General features: G+C 50.0%; 1 long non-coding RNA gene across 1 annotated transcript in view; it reads left to right on the top strand.

Annotated features, from left to right (window-relative positions):
- Positions 1-1,186: 1,186 nt before the first annotated feature.
- The window catches only part of LOC121843784, a 43,968-nt gene continuing 31,724 nt past the window's right edge, over positions 1,187-13,430 (top strand). Inside the window, exon 1 of the long non-coding RNA XR_006081734.1 lies at positions 1,187-1,388. This is a non-coding gene — a long non-coding RNA (uncharacterized LOC121843784). The remainder of the gene's footprint in view (positions 1,389-13,430) is intronic.

The following is a 13,430-nucleotide window of genomic DNA, read 5'->3' as shown; positions in this document are numbered from 1 at the left end:
CTTCTACTTCTTCAGTTCTTCTTCTTCTTCAGTTCTTCTTCTTCTTCTTCTTCAGTTCTTCTTCTTCTTCTTCTTCAGTTCTTCTTCTTCTTCTTCTTCTTCTTCAGTTCTTCTTCTTCTTCAGTTCTTCTTTATTATACAACGTCTTATTAAAACCAGTCCGTCGTTGGAACGTCTTGCTTGGTGAACTGTGATACCAGTTTTCATACATTCACATTGTCCAAAACCCCTTGTGTTATGTATGCATGTCCTTGCTTTTCACTAGTCACAGCTGTAGGGTTTGGATTCATTTTGAAACCAAACGTTTACACAAAGAATGTTCTGTCAATAATGGACTGTTACAGAATATCAAACTGCAGGAGAACTTTGCGACAGAACTAGTCCACCTCACAATTAGCTAGGAGGTTAGAGTATCAGGGCTTGTGGCCTTGATTATCTACTCCTCTGTATTTTCACCTTCAGTTTGTTCAGTAACAGGGCCTGTGTGTCTCCACTAATTTACTGTAGTCATGAGGCTTTTAAAAACCCAGGCCTGATTCAGAGTCTGGCTTCATTGTACTGTAGTTATGAGACTTCTAAAAACCAAGGCCTACTGCCTGATTCAGAGTCTGGCTTCATTGTACTGTAGTTAAGAGGCTTCTAAAAACCAAGGCCTACTGCCTGATTTAGAGTCTGGCTTCATTTTACTGTAGTTATGAGACTTCTAAAAACCAAGGCCTACTGCCTGATTCAGTCTGGTTTAATTTACTGCTGTCATGAGGCTGAGTGGTGGTCTAAGTGGTCTAAGGTAGTGGTCTAAGGCACTTCATCTCAGTGCTTGAGGCATCACTACAGGCACCCTGGTTCGAATCCAGGCTTTATCACAACCGGCTGTGATTTGGAGTCCCATTAGGCCATCAGTCCCATTGGGGCGGCAGGGTAGCCTAGTGGTTAGAGCGTTGGACTAGTAACCGGAAGGTTGCAAGTTCAAACCCCTGCGCTGACAAGGTACAAATCTGTTGTTCTGCCCCTGAACAGGCAGTTAACCCACTGTTCCTAGGCCGTCATTGAAAATAAGAATTTGTTCTTAACTGACTTGCCTAGTTAAATAAAAATAAATTAAAAAGGCGCTGAACAGTTGTCCCAGTGTCGTCCTGGTTAGGGTTTGACCGGTGTAGGCCGTTATTGTAAATAATAATTTGTTCTTAACTGACTTGCCTGGTTAAATACAGGTAATTAATTAAAATAACAGTCACATTAGAGTTCAACTCAATTATCAGGACAGAAATAGCACACTTTACCTCCAGACATGACTAAATGATGTCATGATATCTTGTTTCAGATTTTGGAGGCCATGGCAAGATGACGCAGAGACGGGAATTCAGAAGAAGATGTGATTGGTCGGCTTGGTAAGAGCCCTTCCCTCTCTTTCTGATGAAAGAGACATTTCAAATGTTATATATTATGGCTATGTGCAGTGTTGTAACGATGTGAAAATAGTTAATAAATAAAGATAAATATGGGTTGTATTTTACAATGGTGTTTGTTCTTCACTGGTTGCCCTTTTCTCATGGCAACAGGTCACACATTTTGCTGCTGTAATGGCACACTGTGGTATTTCACCCAGTAGATATGGGAGTTTATCAAAATTTGACGTATTTTCTAAGTCTTTGTGGATCTGTGTAATCTGAGGGAAATATGTGTCTCTAATATGGTCATACATTTGGCAGGAGGTTAGGAAGTGCAGCTCACTTTGTGGGCAGTGTGCATATAGTATTCTCTTGAGAGCCAGGTCTGCCTATGGCGGCCTTTCTCAATAGCAAGGCTATGCTCACTGAGTCTACAAAGTCAAAGCTTTCCTTAAGTTTGGGTCAGTCACAGTGGTCAGGTATTCTGCTACTGTGTACTCTCTGTTTAGGGACTCTTTTCTCTCTCTGCCTCTGCCTCTCTCTCTGTCTCTGCCTCTCTCTCTATCTCTCTCTCTCTCTCTCTCTCTCTCTCTCTGTCTCTGTCTCTGTCTCTCTCTCTCTCTCTCTCTCTCTCTCTCTCTCTCTCTCTCTCCCTCTCTCTCTCTCCTCCTTTGTTCTCTCGCTCCTGCAGATTACATGAATAAAGGTCTCATATGCCAAAACAGCAGTTTATTTCGGCCATGACCGTCCGTGTGGACAGTATAATTACATACCTCTTGATCCAACTCTGACCATGTCCGTTACATAAGGGTCACAGGGCAATGATAGTGTCCATAACCATGATAATTGTGCTTACTAACCCAAAGGATAGTTGTGGGTCTACATGGGAATATAGTGTAGACATAACTCAACATTTAGAATCACAACAAACACATCATTTGTAGACTTGGATTATGGTTTTCTGCTTTAAACACAGTGGTAGAATGACTGTAGCTAGACTTGCAGATGCATCTTTTGCAGTATTTTCTATTGATTTGTTTCATTTGGTAAGAGATCAATAAGATACTAATTCCATAGCATCTGCAGCAGGACATATCTCCAGGAACAAATTATATAATTATATGTCTTTTTTTACCTAGCTTTTCTCCCCAGTTTCGCGATATCCAATTGAGATCCAATTACGATCTTGTCTCATCGCTTCATCTCCCCAACGGGCTCGGGAGAGGCGAAGGTCGAGTCATGCGTCCTCCCGAAACATGACCCGCCGAACCGCGCTTCATCACCCCCGAAGCCAGGTGCACCAATGTGTCAGAGGAAAACCCAAAGTCAGCCTGGAGGCGCCCGGCCCGACACAAGGAGTTAATAGACTCTGAGGCCTCAGGAACAATTATTTTTGATATATGTTTTTACTGAACTTAAAAAATTTATTTTGTATAATTCTGTAAAATGAATCAGACTTCAAAAGGTTTTTTAATACCATGAGGAAGTCCTATTAAAACCCAGGAGTCCCACCAGGACCAAGAGTCCCACCAGGAGTCCCACCAGGATCAGGAGTCCCACCAGGACCAGGAGTCCCACCAGGAGTCCCACCAGGACCAGGAGTCCCACCAGGATCAGGAGTCCCACCAGGACCAGGAGTCCCACCAGGACCAGTGAGTCCCACCAGGAGTCCCACCAGGACCAGGAGTCCCACCAGGACCAGGAGTCCCACCAGGACCAGGAGTCCCACCAGGAGTCCCACCAGGACCAGGAGTCCCACCAGGAGTCCCACCAGGAGTCCCACCAGGAGTCCCACCAGGAGTCCCACCAGGAGTCCCACCAGGACCAGGAGTCCCACCAGGAGTCCCACCAACACCAGGAGTCCCACCAACACCAGGAGTCCCACCAGGACCAGGAGTCCCACCAGGAGTCCCACCAACACTAGGAGTCCCACCAGGACCAGGAGTCCCACCAGGACCAGGAGTCCCACCAGGACCAGTGAGTCCCACCAGGACCAGGAGTCCCACCAGGAGTCCCACCAGGACCAGGAGTCACACCAGGACCAGGAGTCCCACCAGGAGTCCCACCAGGACCAGGAGTCCCACCAGGAGTCCCACCAGGACCAGGAGTCCCACCAGGAGAACCACCAACACCAGGAGTCCCACCAGGAGTCCCACCAACACCAGGAGTCCCACCAGGACCAGGAGTCCCACCAGGAGTCCCACCAACACTAGGAGTCCCACCAGGACCAGGAGTCCCACCAGGACCAGGAGTCCCACCAGGACCAGTGAGTCCCACCAGGACCAGGAGTCCCACCAGGACCAGTAGTCCCACCAGGACCAGGAGTCCCACCAGGACCAGGAGTCCCACCAGGAGTCCCACCAGGACCAGGAGTCCCACCAGGACCAGGAGTCCCACCAGGACCAGTAGTCCCACCAGGACAAGGAGTCCCACCAGGACCAGGAGTCCCACCAGGAGTCCCACCAGGACCAGTAGTCCCACCAGGACCAGGAGTCCCACCAGGACCAGTAGTCGCACCAGGACCAGGAGTCCCACCAGGACCAGGAGTCCCACCAGGAGTCCCACCAGGACCAGGAGTCCCACCAGGAGTCCCACCAGGACCAGGAGTCCCACCAGGACCAGTAGTCCCACCAGGACCAGGAGTCCCACCAGGACCAGGAGTCCCACCAGGACTACCGTGTGTTTTGGACTTCTAACTCCTGTTAAACATTGTATGAAACAAATGTCTGTATATACTTACAGCATTCACATACAGTGGGGCAAAAAAGTATTTAGTCAGCCACCAATTGTGCAAGTTCTCCCACTTAAAAAGATGAGAGAGGCCTGTAATTTTCATCATAGGTACACTTCAACTATGACAGACAAAATGAAAAAAAAGAAGAGAAAATCACATTGTAAGATTTTTTATGAATTTATTTGCAAATTATGGTGGAAAATAAGTATTTGGTCACCTACAAGCAAGCAAGATTTCTGGCTCACAGACCTGTAACTTTATCTTTAAGAGGCTCCTCTGTCCTCCACTCGTTACATGTATTAATGGCAAATACTTATTTTCCACCATAATTTCCAAATAAATTCATAAAAATCCTACAATGTGATTTTCTGGATTTTTTTCTTCTCCTTTTGTCTGTCATAGTTGAAGTGTACCTATGATGAAATTACAGGCCTCTCTCATCTTTTTAAGTGGGAGAACTTGCACAATTGGTGGCTGACTAAATATTTTTTTTGCCCCATTGTAAATTCATTATAATCAGGTTCTTGCTTGGCTGACATTATTTTATTTGTTGCCATTTGTCAATAAAAGCTCAAGAATGAACAACTGTTAATGTCACGTTGTTTTGTGTTCTACTTGTGGCCCTGGTTGTCCTGAAAAGAGAAATGATAGTCAGATAAAAACTTTTTTTTTTTTGGGCTCTCAAGACTGAAGGTTAATCAAAAGAGAGAAAATGGTTCCTCAAAAAGAGGATCTGTCATTTTTAAAACCTCAGCGTTTGACACATTTTTTTGCAGTAGAAAGACAGAGAAAGTACTATGAAAAATATTACATTACCTTTGGCACTGTTGAATAATTTAATAATTACATTTTCCTGTTCAATTCTATTGTTTGAACTAAAAAAAAAACACACATCTATCCAATAGTATTAAATCAGACTTCAAAGGGCTTTAGTCGAGTTAAAGCACTATTTCTCATTGTGATAAGGAATATGCTTAACTAGCTCAATCCATTTCCTCATTCATCCAGACAGACTGAGGGACCACCATAAATATTGAGTTTTTCATTGGCAATTAAAAATTTGAATTGGTCAGATTCTTCATTGTCAGCGCTTCCTATCATTAAACCAGACAGACATACAGTTACATATGTAGCCCAAGCTAATCAATTAACTCTGATATGGAGCCTGACTGACTGACTGACTTACTGCCTGGCTGACTGACTGACTGGCTGAGTGACTGACTGACTGGCTGACTGACTTACTGCCTGGCTGACTGACTGACTGACTGAGTGACTGACTGACTGGCTGACTGACTTACTGCCTGGCTGACTGACTGACTTACTGCCTGGCTGACTGACTGACTGAGTGACTTACTGACTGACTTACTGACTGACTGACTGACTGACTGACTGGGTGACTGAGTGACTGACTGACTGACTTACTGACTGACTTACTGACTGACTGACTGACTTACTGACTGACTGACTGACTGACTGACTTACTGCCTGGCTGACTGACTGACTTACTGCCTGGCTGACTGACTGACTGGCTGACTGACTTACTGCCTGTCTGACTGACTGACTGACTGGCTGACTGCCTGATTGACTGCCTGGCTGACTGAGTGACTGACTGGCTGACTGCCTGAATGACTATTTGACTGGCTGACTGACTGGCTGACTGCCTGATTGACTGCCTGAATGACTGGCTGACTGCCTGGCTGACTGACTGGCTGACTGCCTGACTGACTACTTGACTGGCTGACTGCCTGATTGACTGCCTGGCTGACTGCCTGATTGACTGCCTGGCTGACTGACTGACTTACTGGCTGACTGGCTAGCTGACTGACTGACTGACTAACTGCTTGAATGCCTGACTGACTGGCTGAATGCCTGATTGACTGACTGGCTGACTTACTGCCTGGCTAACTGACTGATTGCCTGACTGCTTGACTGACTGGCTGACTGCCTGACTGACTGCCTGCCTGCCTGACTGCCTGACTGGCTGTCTGACTGGCTGATTGGCTGACTGCCTGGCTGATGGACTGATTGACTGGCTGACTGACCCCGTCCTTCAACCCTACACCAACTTACTGACCCCATCCTACAACCCTACACCAACCTACTGACCCACCCTAAAACCCTATACCAACCTACTGACCCCACCCTATAACCCTATACCAACCTACTGACCCCATTCTACAACCCTACACCAACCTACTGACCCCGTCCTTCAACCCTACACCAACCTACTGACCCCACTCTACAACCCTACACCAACCTACTGACCCCGTCCTTCAACCCTACACCAACCTACTGACCCCGTCCTTCAACCCTACACCAACCTACTGACTCAGTCCTTCAACCCTACACCATCCTACTGACCACCTTACAATACAATACCTCACCCTACCACACCCCTCCTCACCCCACCACACCTCACCTCACCCCACCATACCTCACCTCACCCCACCACACCTCACCCACCACACCTCAACCCAACATACCTTACCTCATCTCACCTCACCCCACCATACCTTAACTCACCCCACCGTACCTTACCCCACCTCACCCCACTATATCTCACCCCACCATACCTTACCTCACCTCACCTCACCCCACTATACCTTACCTCACCTCACCCCACCATACCTTACCTCACCCCACCATACCTTACCTCACCCCACCATACCTTAACTCACCCCACCGTACCTTACCCCACCTCACCCCACTATACCTCACCCCACCATACCTTACCTCACCTCACCTCACCCCACTATACCTTACCTCACCTCACCCCACTATACCTTACCTCACCTCACCCCACCATACCTTAACTCACCCCACCATACCTTACCCCGCCTCACCCCACTATACCTTACCTCACCCACCATACCTATACCTTACCTCAACATACCATACCTCACCTCACCCCACCATACCCTTACCTCACCTCACCCCACCATACCTTAACTCACCCCACCATACCTTAACTCACCCCACCATACCTTACCTCACCCCACCATACCTTAACTCACCTCAACCCACCATACCTTATCTCACTCCACCATACCTTAACTCACCTCACCTCATACCTCACCTCACCTCACCTTACCTCACCACCTTACCTCACCTCACCCCACCATATGTTAACCTCACCCCACCATACCTTAACTCACCCCACCATACCTTATCCTCACCCCCACCATACCTCACCCCCACCATACAGTACCTCCTCACCCCACCATACCTTACCTCACCACACCTACCACACCTCTAATCACCTCACCCCACCATACCTTACCTCACCTCACCTCATCTCATCTCACTCCACCGTACCTTACCTCACCTCACCCAGCACACCTTAATCACCCACCACCTTACCTCTCACCCCCCACCATACCTTACCTCACCCCACCATACCTTACCTCACCCCACCATACCTTACCTCACCCCACTCCATACCTTACCCCACCTCACCCCACCATACCTTAACACACCCCCACCATACCTTACCTCACCCACCATACCTTACCTCACCCCACCATACCTTACCTCACCTCACCCCACCATACCTTAACTCACCCCACCATACCTTACCTCACCTCACCCCACCATATGTTACCTCACCCCACCACCTTACCTCACCTCACCCCACCATATGTTAACTCACCCCACCATACCTTATCTCACCCCACCATACCTTACCTCACCCCCACCATACCTTACCTCACCTCACCCTATCACCCCTAATCACCTCACCCCACCATACCTTACCTCACCTCACCATCACCTCACTCCCACTCACCTTACCTCACCTCACCCCACCATACCTCTACCTCACCTCACCTCACCTTACCTTACCTCATCTCACCCCACCATACCTTACTCACCCCACCATACCTTAACTCACCCCACCATACCTCACCTTACCCCACCATACCTTAACTCACCCCACCATTCCTTAACTCACCCCACCATACCTACCTCACCCCACCTTACCTCACCCCACTATACCTTACCTTCACCTCACCCCACCATACCTCGCCTCACCCACCCCACCATACCTTACCTCACCCCACCATACCTTACCCTCTCACCCCACTATACCTTACCTCACCCCACCATACCTTACCTCCTCTCACCCCACTATACCTTACCTCACCCCACCTCATACCATACCTTACCTCACCCCACCATACCTTACCTCACCCCACTATACCTTACCTCACCCTCCATACCTTACCTCACCTCACCCACCATACCTCACCTCACCCCACCATACCTTACCTCACCCTTACCTCACCCCACCATACCTTACCTCACCTCACCCCACAATACCTTAACTCACCCCACCCCACCATACCTTACCTCACCTCACACCACCATACCTTACCTCACCCCACCATACCTTACCTCACCTCACCCTACCACACCTCTAATCACCTCACCCCACCATACGTTACCTCACCTCACCTCACCTCACTCCTCACCAAACATTACCTTACCATCCTACCACCCCCACCCTCTAATCACCTCACCTCACCTTACCTTACCTCACCTCACCTCACCCCACCATACCTTAACTCACCCCACCATACCTTACCTCACCCCACCATACCTTACCTCACTCACCATACCTTAACTCACCCCACCATACGTTAACTCACCCCACCATACCTCACCCCACCATACCTTAACTCACCCCACCATACCTTAACTCACCCCACCATACCTCACCCCACCATACCTTAACTCACCCCACCATACCTTATCTCACCCCACCATACCTTACCTCACCCCACCATACCTTACCTCACCCCACCATACCTTAACTCACCCCCCCATACCTTACCTCACCCCCCACCATACCTTAACTCACCCCACCGTACCTTACCCACCTCACCTCACCCCACTATACCTCACCCACCTCACCATACCTTACCATCACCTCACCCCACCATACCTTAACTCTCCACTATACCTTACCTCACCTCACCCTACCATACCTCTAATCACCTCACCCCACCTTACCTTACCTCACCTCACCCCACCATACCTTACTTCACCCCACCATACCTTACCTCACCCCACTATACCTTACCTCACCTCACCATACCTTACCTCACCCCCATACCTTACCTCACCTCACCCCACCATACCTTACTCACCCCACCATACCTTACCTCACCACCAACCTCAACTCACCCCACCATACCCAATCTCACCCCACCATACCTTACCTTACCTCACCCCACCATACCTTACCTCACCTCACCCTATCACACCTCTAATCACCTCACCCCACCATACGTTACCTCACCTCACCCCACCATATGTTAACTCACCCCACCATACCTATCTCACCCCACCATACCTTACCTCACCCCACCATACCTTACCTCACCCACCCTATCACACTCTAATCACCACCTTACCATACCACCTCACCTCACCCCACCATACCTTACCTCACCCCACCATACCTTACCTCACCCCACTATACCTTACCTCACCCCCCATACCTTACCTTACCACCTCACCCCACCATACCTTAACACACCCCACCATACCTTACCTCACCTCACCATACCTTACCTCACCCCACCATACCTTACCTCACCTCACCCCACCATACCTTAACTCACCCCACCATACCTTACCTCACCCAACCCACCATATGTTACCTCACCCCACCATACCTACCTCACCCCACCATACCTTACCTCACCCCACCATACCTCACCTCACCTCACCCTATCACACCTCTAATCACCTCACCCCACCATACCTTACCTCACCTCACCTCACCTCATCTCAATCCACTGTACCTTACCTCACCTCACCCTACCACACCTCTAATCACCCACCACCTTACTCACCTCACACCACCATACCTTACCTCACCTCACCCCACCATATGTTAACTCACCCCACCCCACCATACCTTACCTCACCTCACACCACCATACCTTACCTCACCCCACCATACCTTACCTCACCTCACCCTATCACACCTCTAATCACCTCACCCCACCATACGTTACCTCACCTCACCTCACCTCATCTCACTCCACCATACCTTACCTTACCTCACCCTACCACACCTCTAATCACCTCACCTCACCTTACTTCACCTCACCTCACCTCACCCCACCATACCTTAACTCACCCCACCATACCTTACCACACCCCACCATACCTTACCACACCCCACCATACGTCATCCACCATACCTACCTCACCTCACCCTATCACCCTCAATCACCTCACCCCACCATACCTCACCTACCTCATCCAGCCCACCTTACCTTAGCCCACCTTACCCTACCACACCACTAATCACCTCACCCACCTTACCTCACCTCACCCCACCATACCTTAACTCACCCCACCATACCTTACCTCACCCCACCAACATCCTACCTCACCCACCATACCTTAACTCACCCCACCATACCTTAACTCACCACCATACCTAACCTCACCCCCACCTTAGATGGAAAAAAGATGTCCTTGGAAATGGTCTTGACCTCACCCCACCATACCTTAACTCACCTCACCATACCAACTCACCCCACTATACCTTACCTCACCTCACCCCACCGTACCTCGCCTCACCCCACCCCACCATACCTTACCTCACCCCACCATACCTTACATCCTCTCACCCCACTATACCTTACCTCACCCCACCATACCTTACCTCCTCTCACCCCACTATACCTTACCTCACCTCACCTCACCCCACCATACCTTACCTCACCCCACCATACCTTACCTCACCCCACTATACCTTACCTCACCCTCCATACCTTACCTCACCTCACCACCATACAGTTGAACTCACCCCACCATACAGTACCTCACCATACCTGGACCCCACCATACCTTACCTAACTCACCCCACCATATCCTTAACTCACCCCACCATACCTTACCTCACCTCACACCACCATACCTTACCTCACCCCACCATACCTTACCTCACCTCACCATCACACCTCTAATCACTCACCCCACCATACGTTACCTCACCTCACCTCATCTCACTCCACCGTACCATACCTTACCTCACCCTACCACACCTCTAATCACCTCACCCACCTTGCTTCACCTCACCTCACCCCGACCATACCTTAACTCACCCCACCATACCTTACCTCACCCCACCATACCTTACCTCACCCCAACATACCTTCACACCCCACCATACCTTACCTCACCCCCGGACATACCTTAACTCACTTCCACCATATTAACTCACCCCACCATACCTCACCCCACCATACCTTAACTCACTGCATAAATTAACTCACCCCACCATACGTTAACTCACCCCCCCACCTTACCTCACCTCACCCCACCATACGTTAACTCACCCCACCATATACCTTAAACATCATACGTTAACTCACCCCCATACCTTACCTCATCTCACCACCACCATACGTTAACTCACCCCACCATACCTTAACTCACCCCACTATACCTTATCTAACCCCACCATACCTTACCTCACCTCACCCCACCATACCTTACTCACCTCACCCCACTATACCTTACCTCACCTCACCCCACTATACCTTACCTCAACATACCATACCTCACCTCACCCCACCATACCTCACCTCACCCCACCATACCTCACCTCACCTCCAGGGACCATACCTTACCTCACCCCACCATACCTTACCTCACCCCACCATACCTTAACTCACCCAAACATACCTTACCCCACCACACCTCAACCCACCTTACCTCACCTCATCGCACCATACCTTACCTCGCCCCACCTTACCTCACCCCACCTTACCTCACCTCACCTCACCCCACCATACCTTACCTCACCCCACCTTACCTCACCTCACCCCACCATACCTTACCCCACCATACCTTACCCCACCACACCTCACCCCACCACACCTCACCCCACCATACCTTACCTCACCCCACCACACCTCAGCCCACCACACCTCACCCCACCATACCGTAACTCACCCCACCCCACTATACCTTAACTCACCTTACCATACCTTACCTCATCTCACCCCACTATACCTTAACTCACCTTACCATACCTAACCTCATCTCACCCCACCATACCTTAACTCACCCCACCATACCTTATCTCACCCCACCATACCTCACCCCACCATACCGTACCTCACCCCACCATACCTTACCTCACCTCACCCTACCACACCTCTAATCACCTCACCCCACCATGGAGTTACCTCACCTCACCTCATCTCATCTCTCACTCCACCGATTACCTCACCTCACCCTAGCACACCTCTAATCACCTCACTCACCTTTAGGTACTTCATCTCACTCACCCCACCATACCTTACCTCACCCCACCATACCTTACCTCACCCCACTATACCTTACCTCACCCCTCCATACCTTACCCCACCTCACCCCACCATATGTTAACTCACCCCACCATACCCTATCTCACCCCACCATACCTTACCTCACCCCACCATACCTTACCTCACCTCACCCTATCACACCTCTAATCACCTCTTGATATGTACCTTACCTCACCCCACCATACCTTACCTCACCCCACTATACCTTACCTCACCCTCCATACCTTACCAACCACCTCACCCCACCATATGTTAACTCACCCCACCATACCCTATCTCACCCCAACATACCTTAACTCACCCCACCATACGTTAACTCACCCCACCATACCTCACCCCACCATACCTTAACTCACCCCACCATACGTTAACTCACCCCACCATACCTCACCCCACCATACCTTAACTCACCCCCCCATACCTTATCTCACCCCACCATACCTTACCTCACCCCACCATACCTCACCCCACCATACGTTAACTCACCCCACCTTACCTCACCTCACCCCACCATACCTTACCTCACCCCACCTTACCTCACCCCACCATACCTTACCCCACCATACCTTTACCCCACCACCACCTCACCCCACCACACCTCACCCCACCATACCTTACCTCACCCCACCACACCTCAGCCCACCACACTCACCCCACCATACCGTAACTCACCCCACCCCACTATACCTTTCACCTTACCATACCTTACCTCATCTCACCCCACTATACCTTAACTCACCTTACTATACCTAACCTCATCTCACCCCACTATACCTTACCTCACCCCACCATACCTTAACTCACCCCACCATACCTTATCTCACCCCACCATACCTCACCCCACCATACCGTACCTCACCCCACCATACCTTACCTCACCCACCCTACCACACCTTAATCACCTCACCCCACCATACGTTACCTCACCTCACCTCATCTCATCTCACTCCACCA

The sequence above is a fragment of the Oncorhynchus tshawytscha genome, unplaced genomic scaffold (genome assembly GCF_018296145.1).
Source record: "Oncorhynchus tshawytscha isolate Ot180627B unplaced genomic scaffold, Otsh_v2.0 Un_contig_1548_pilon_pilon, whole genome shotgun sequence".
NCBI lineage: Eukaryota > Metazoa > Chordata > Actinopteri > Salmoniformes > Salmonidae > Oncorhynchus > Oncorhynchus tshawytscha.
This window is presented reverse-complemented; position numbering and strand designations above follow the sequence as displayed.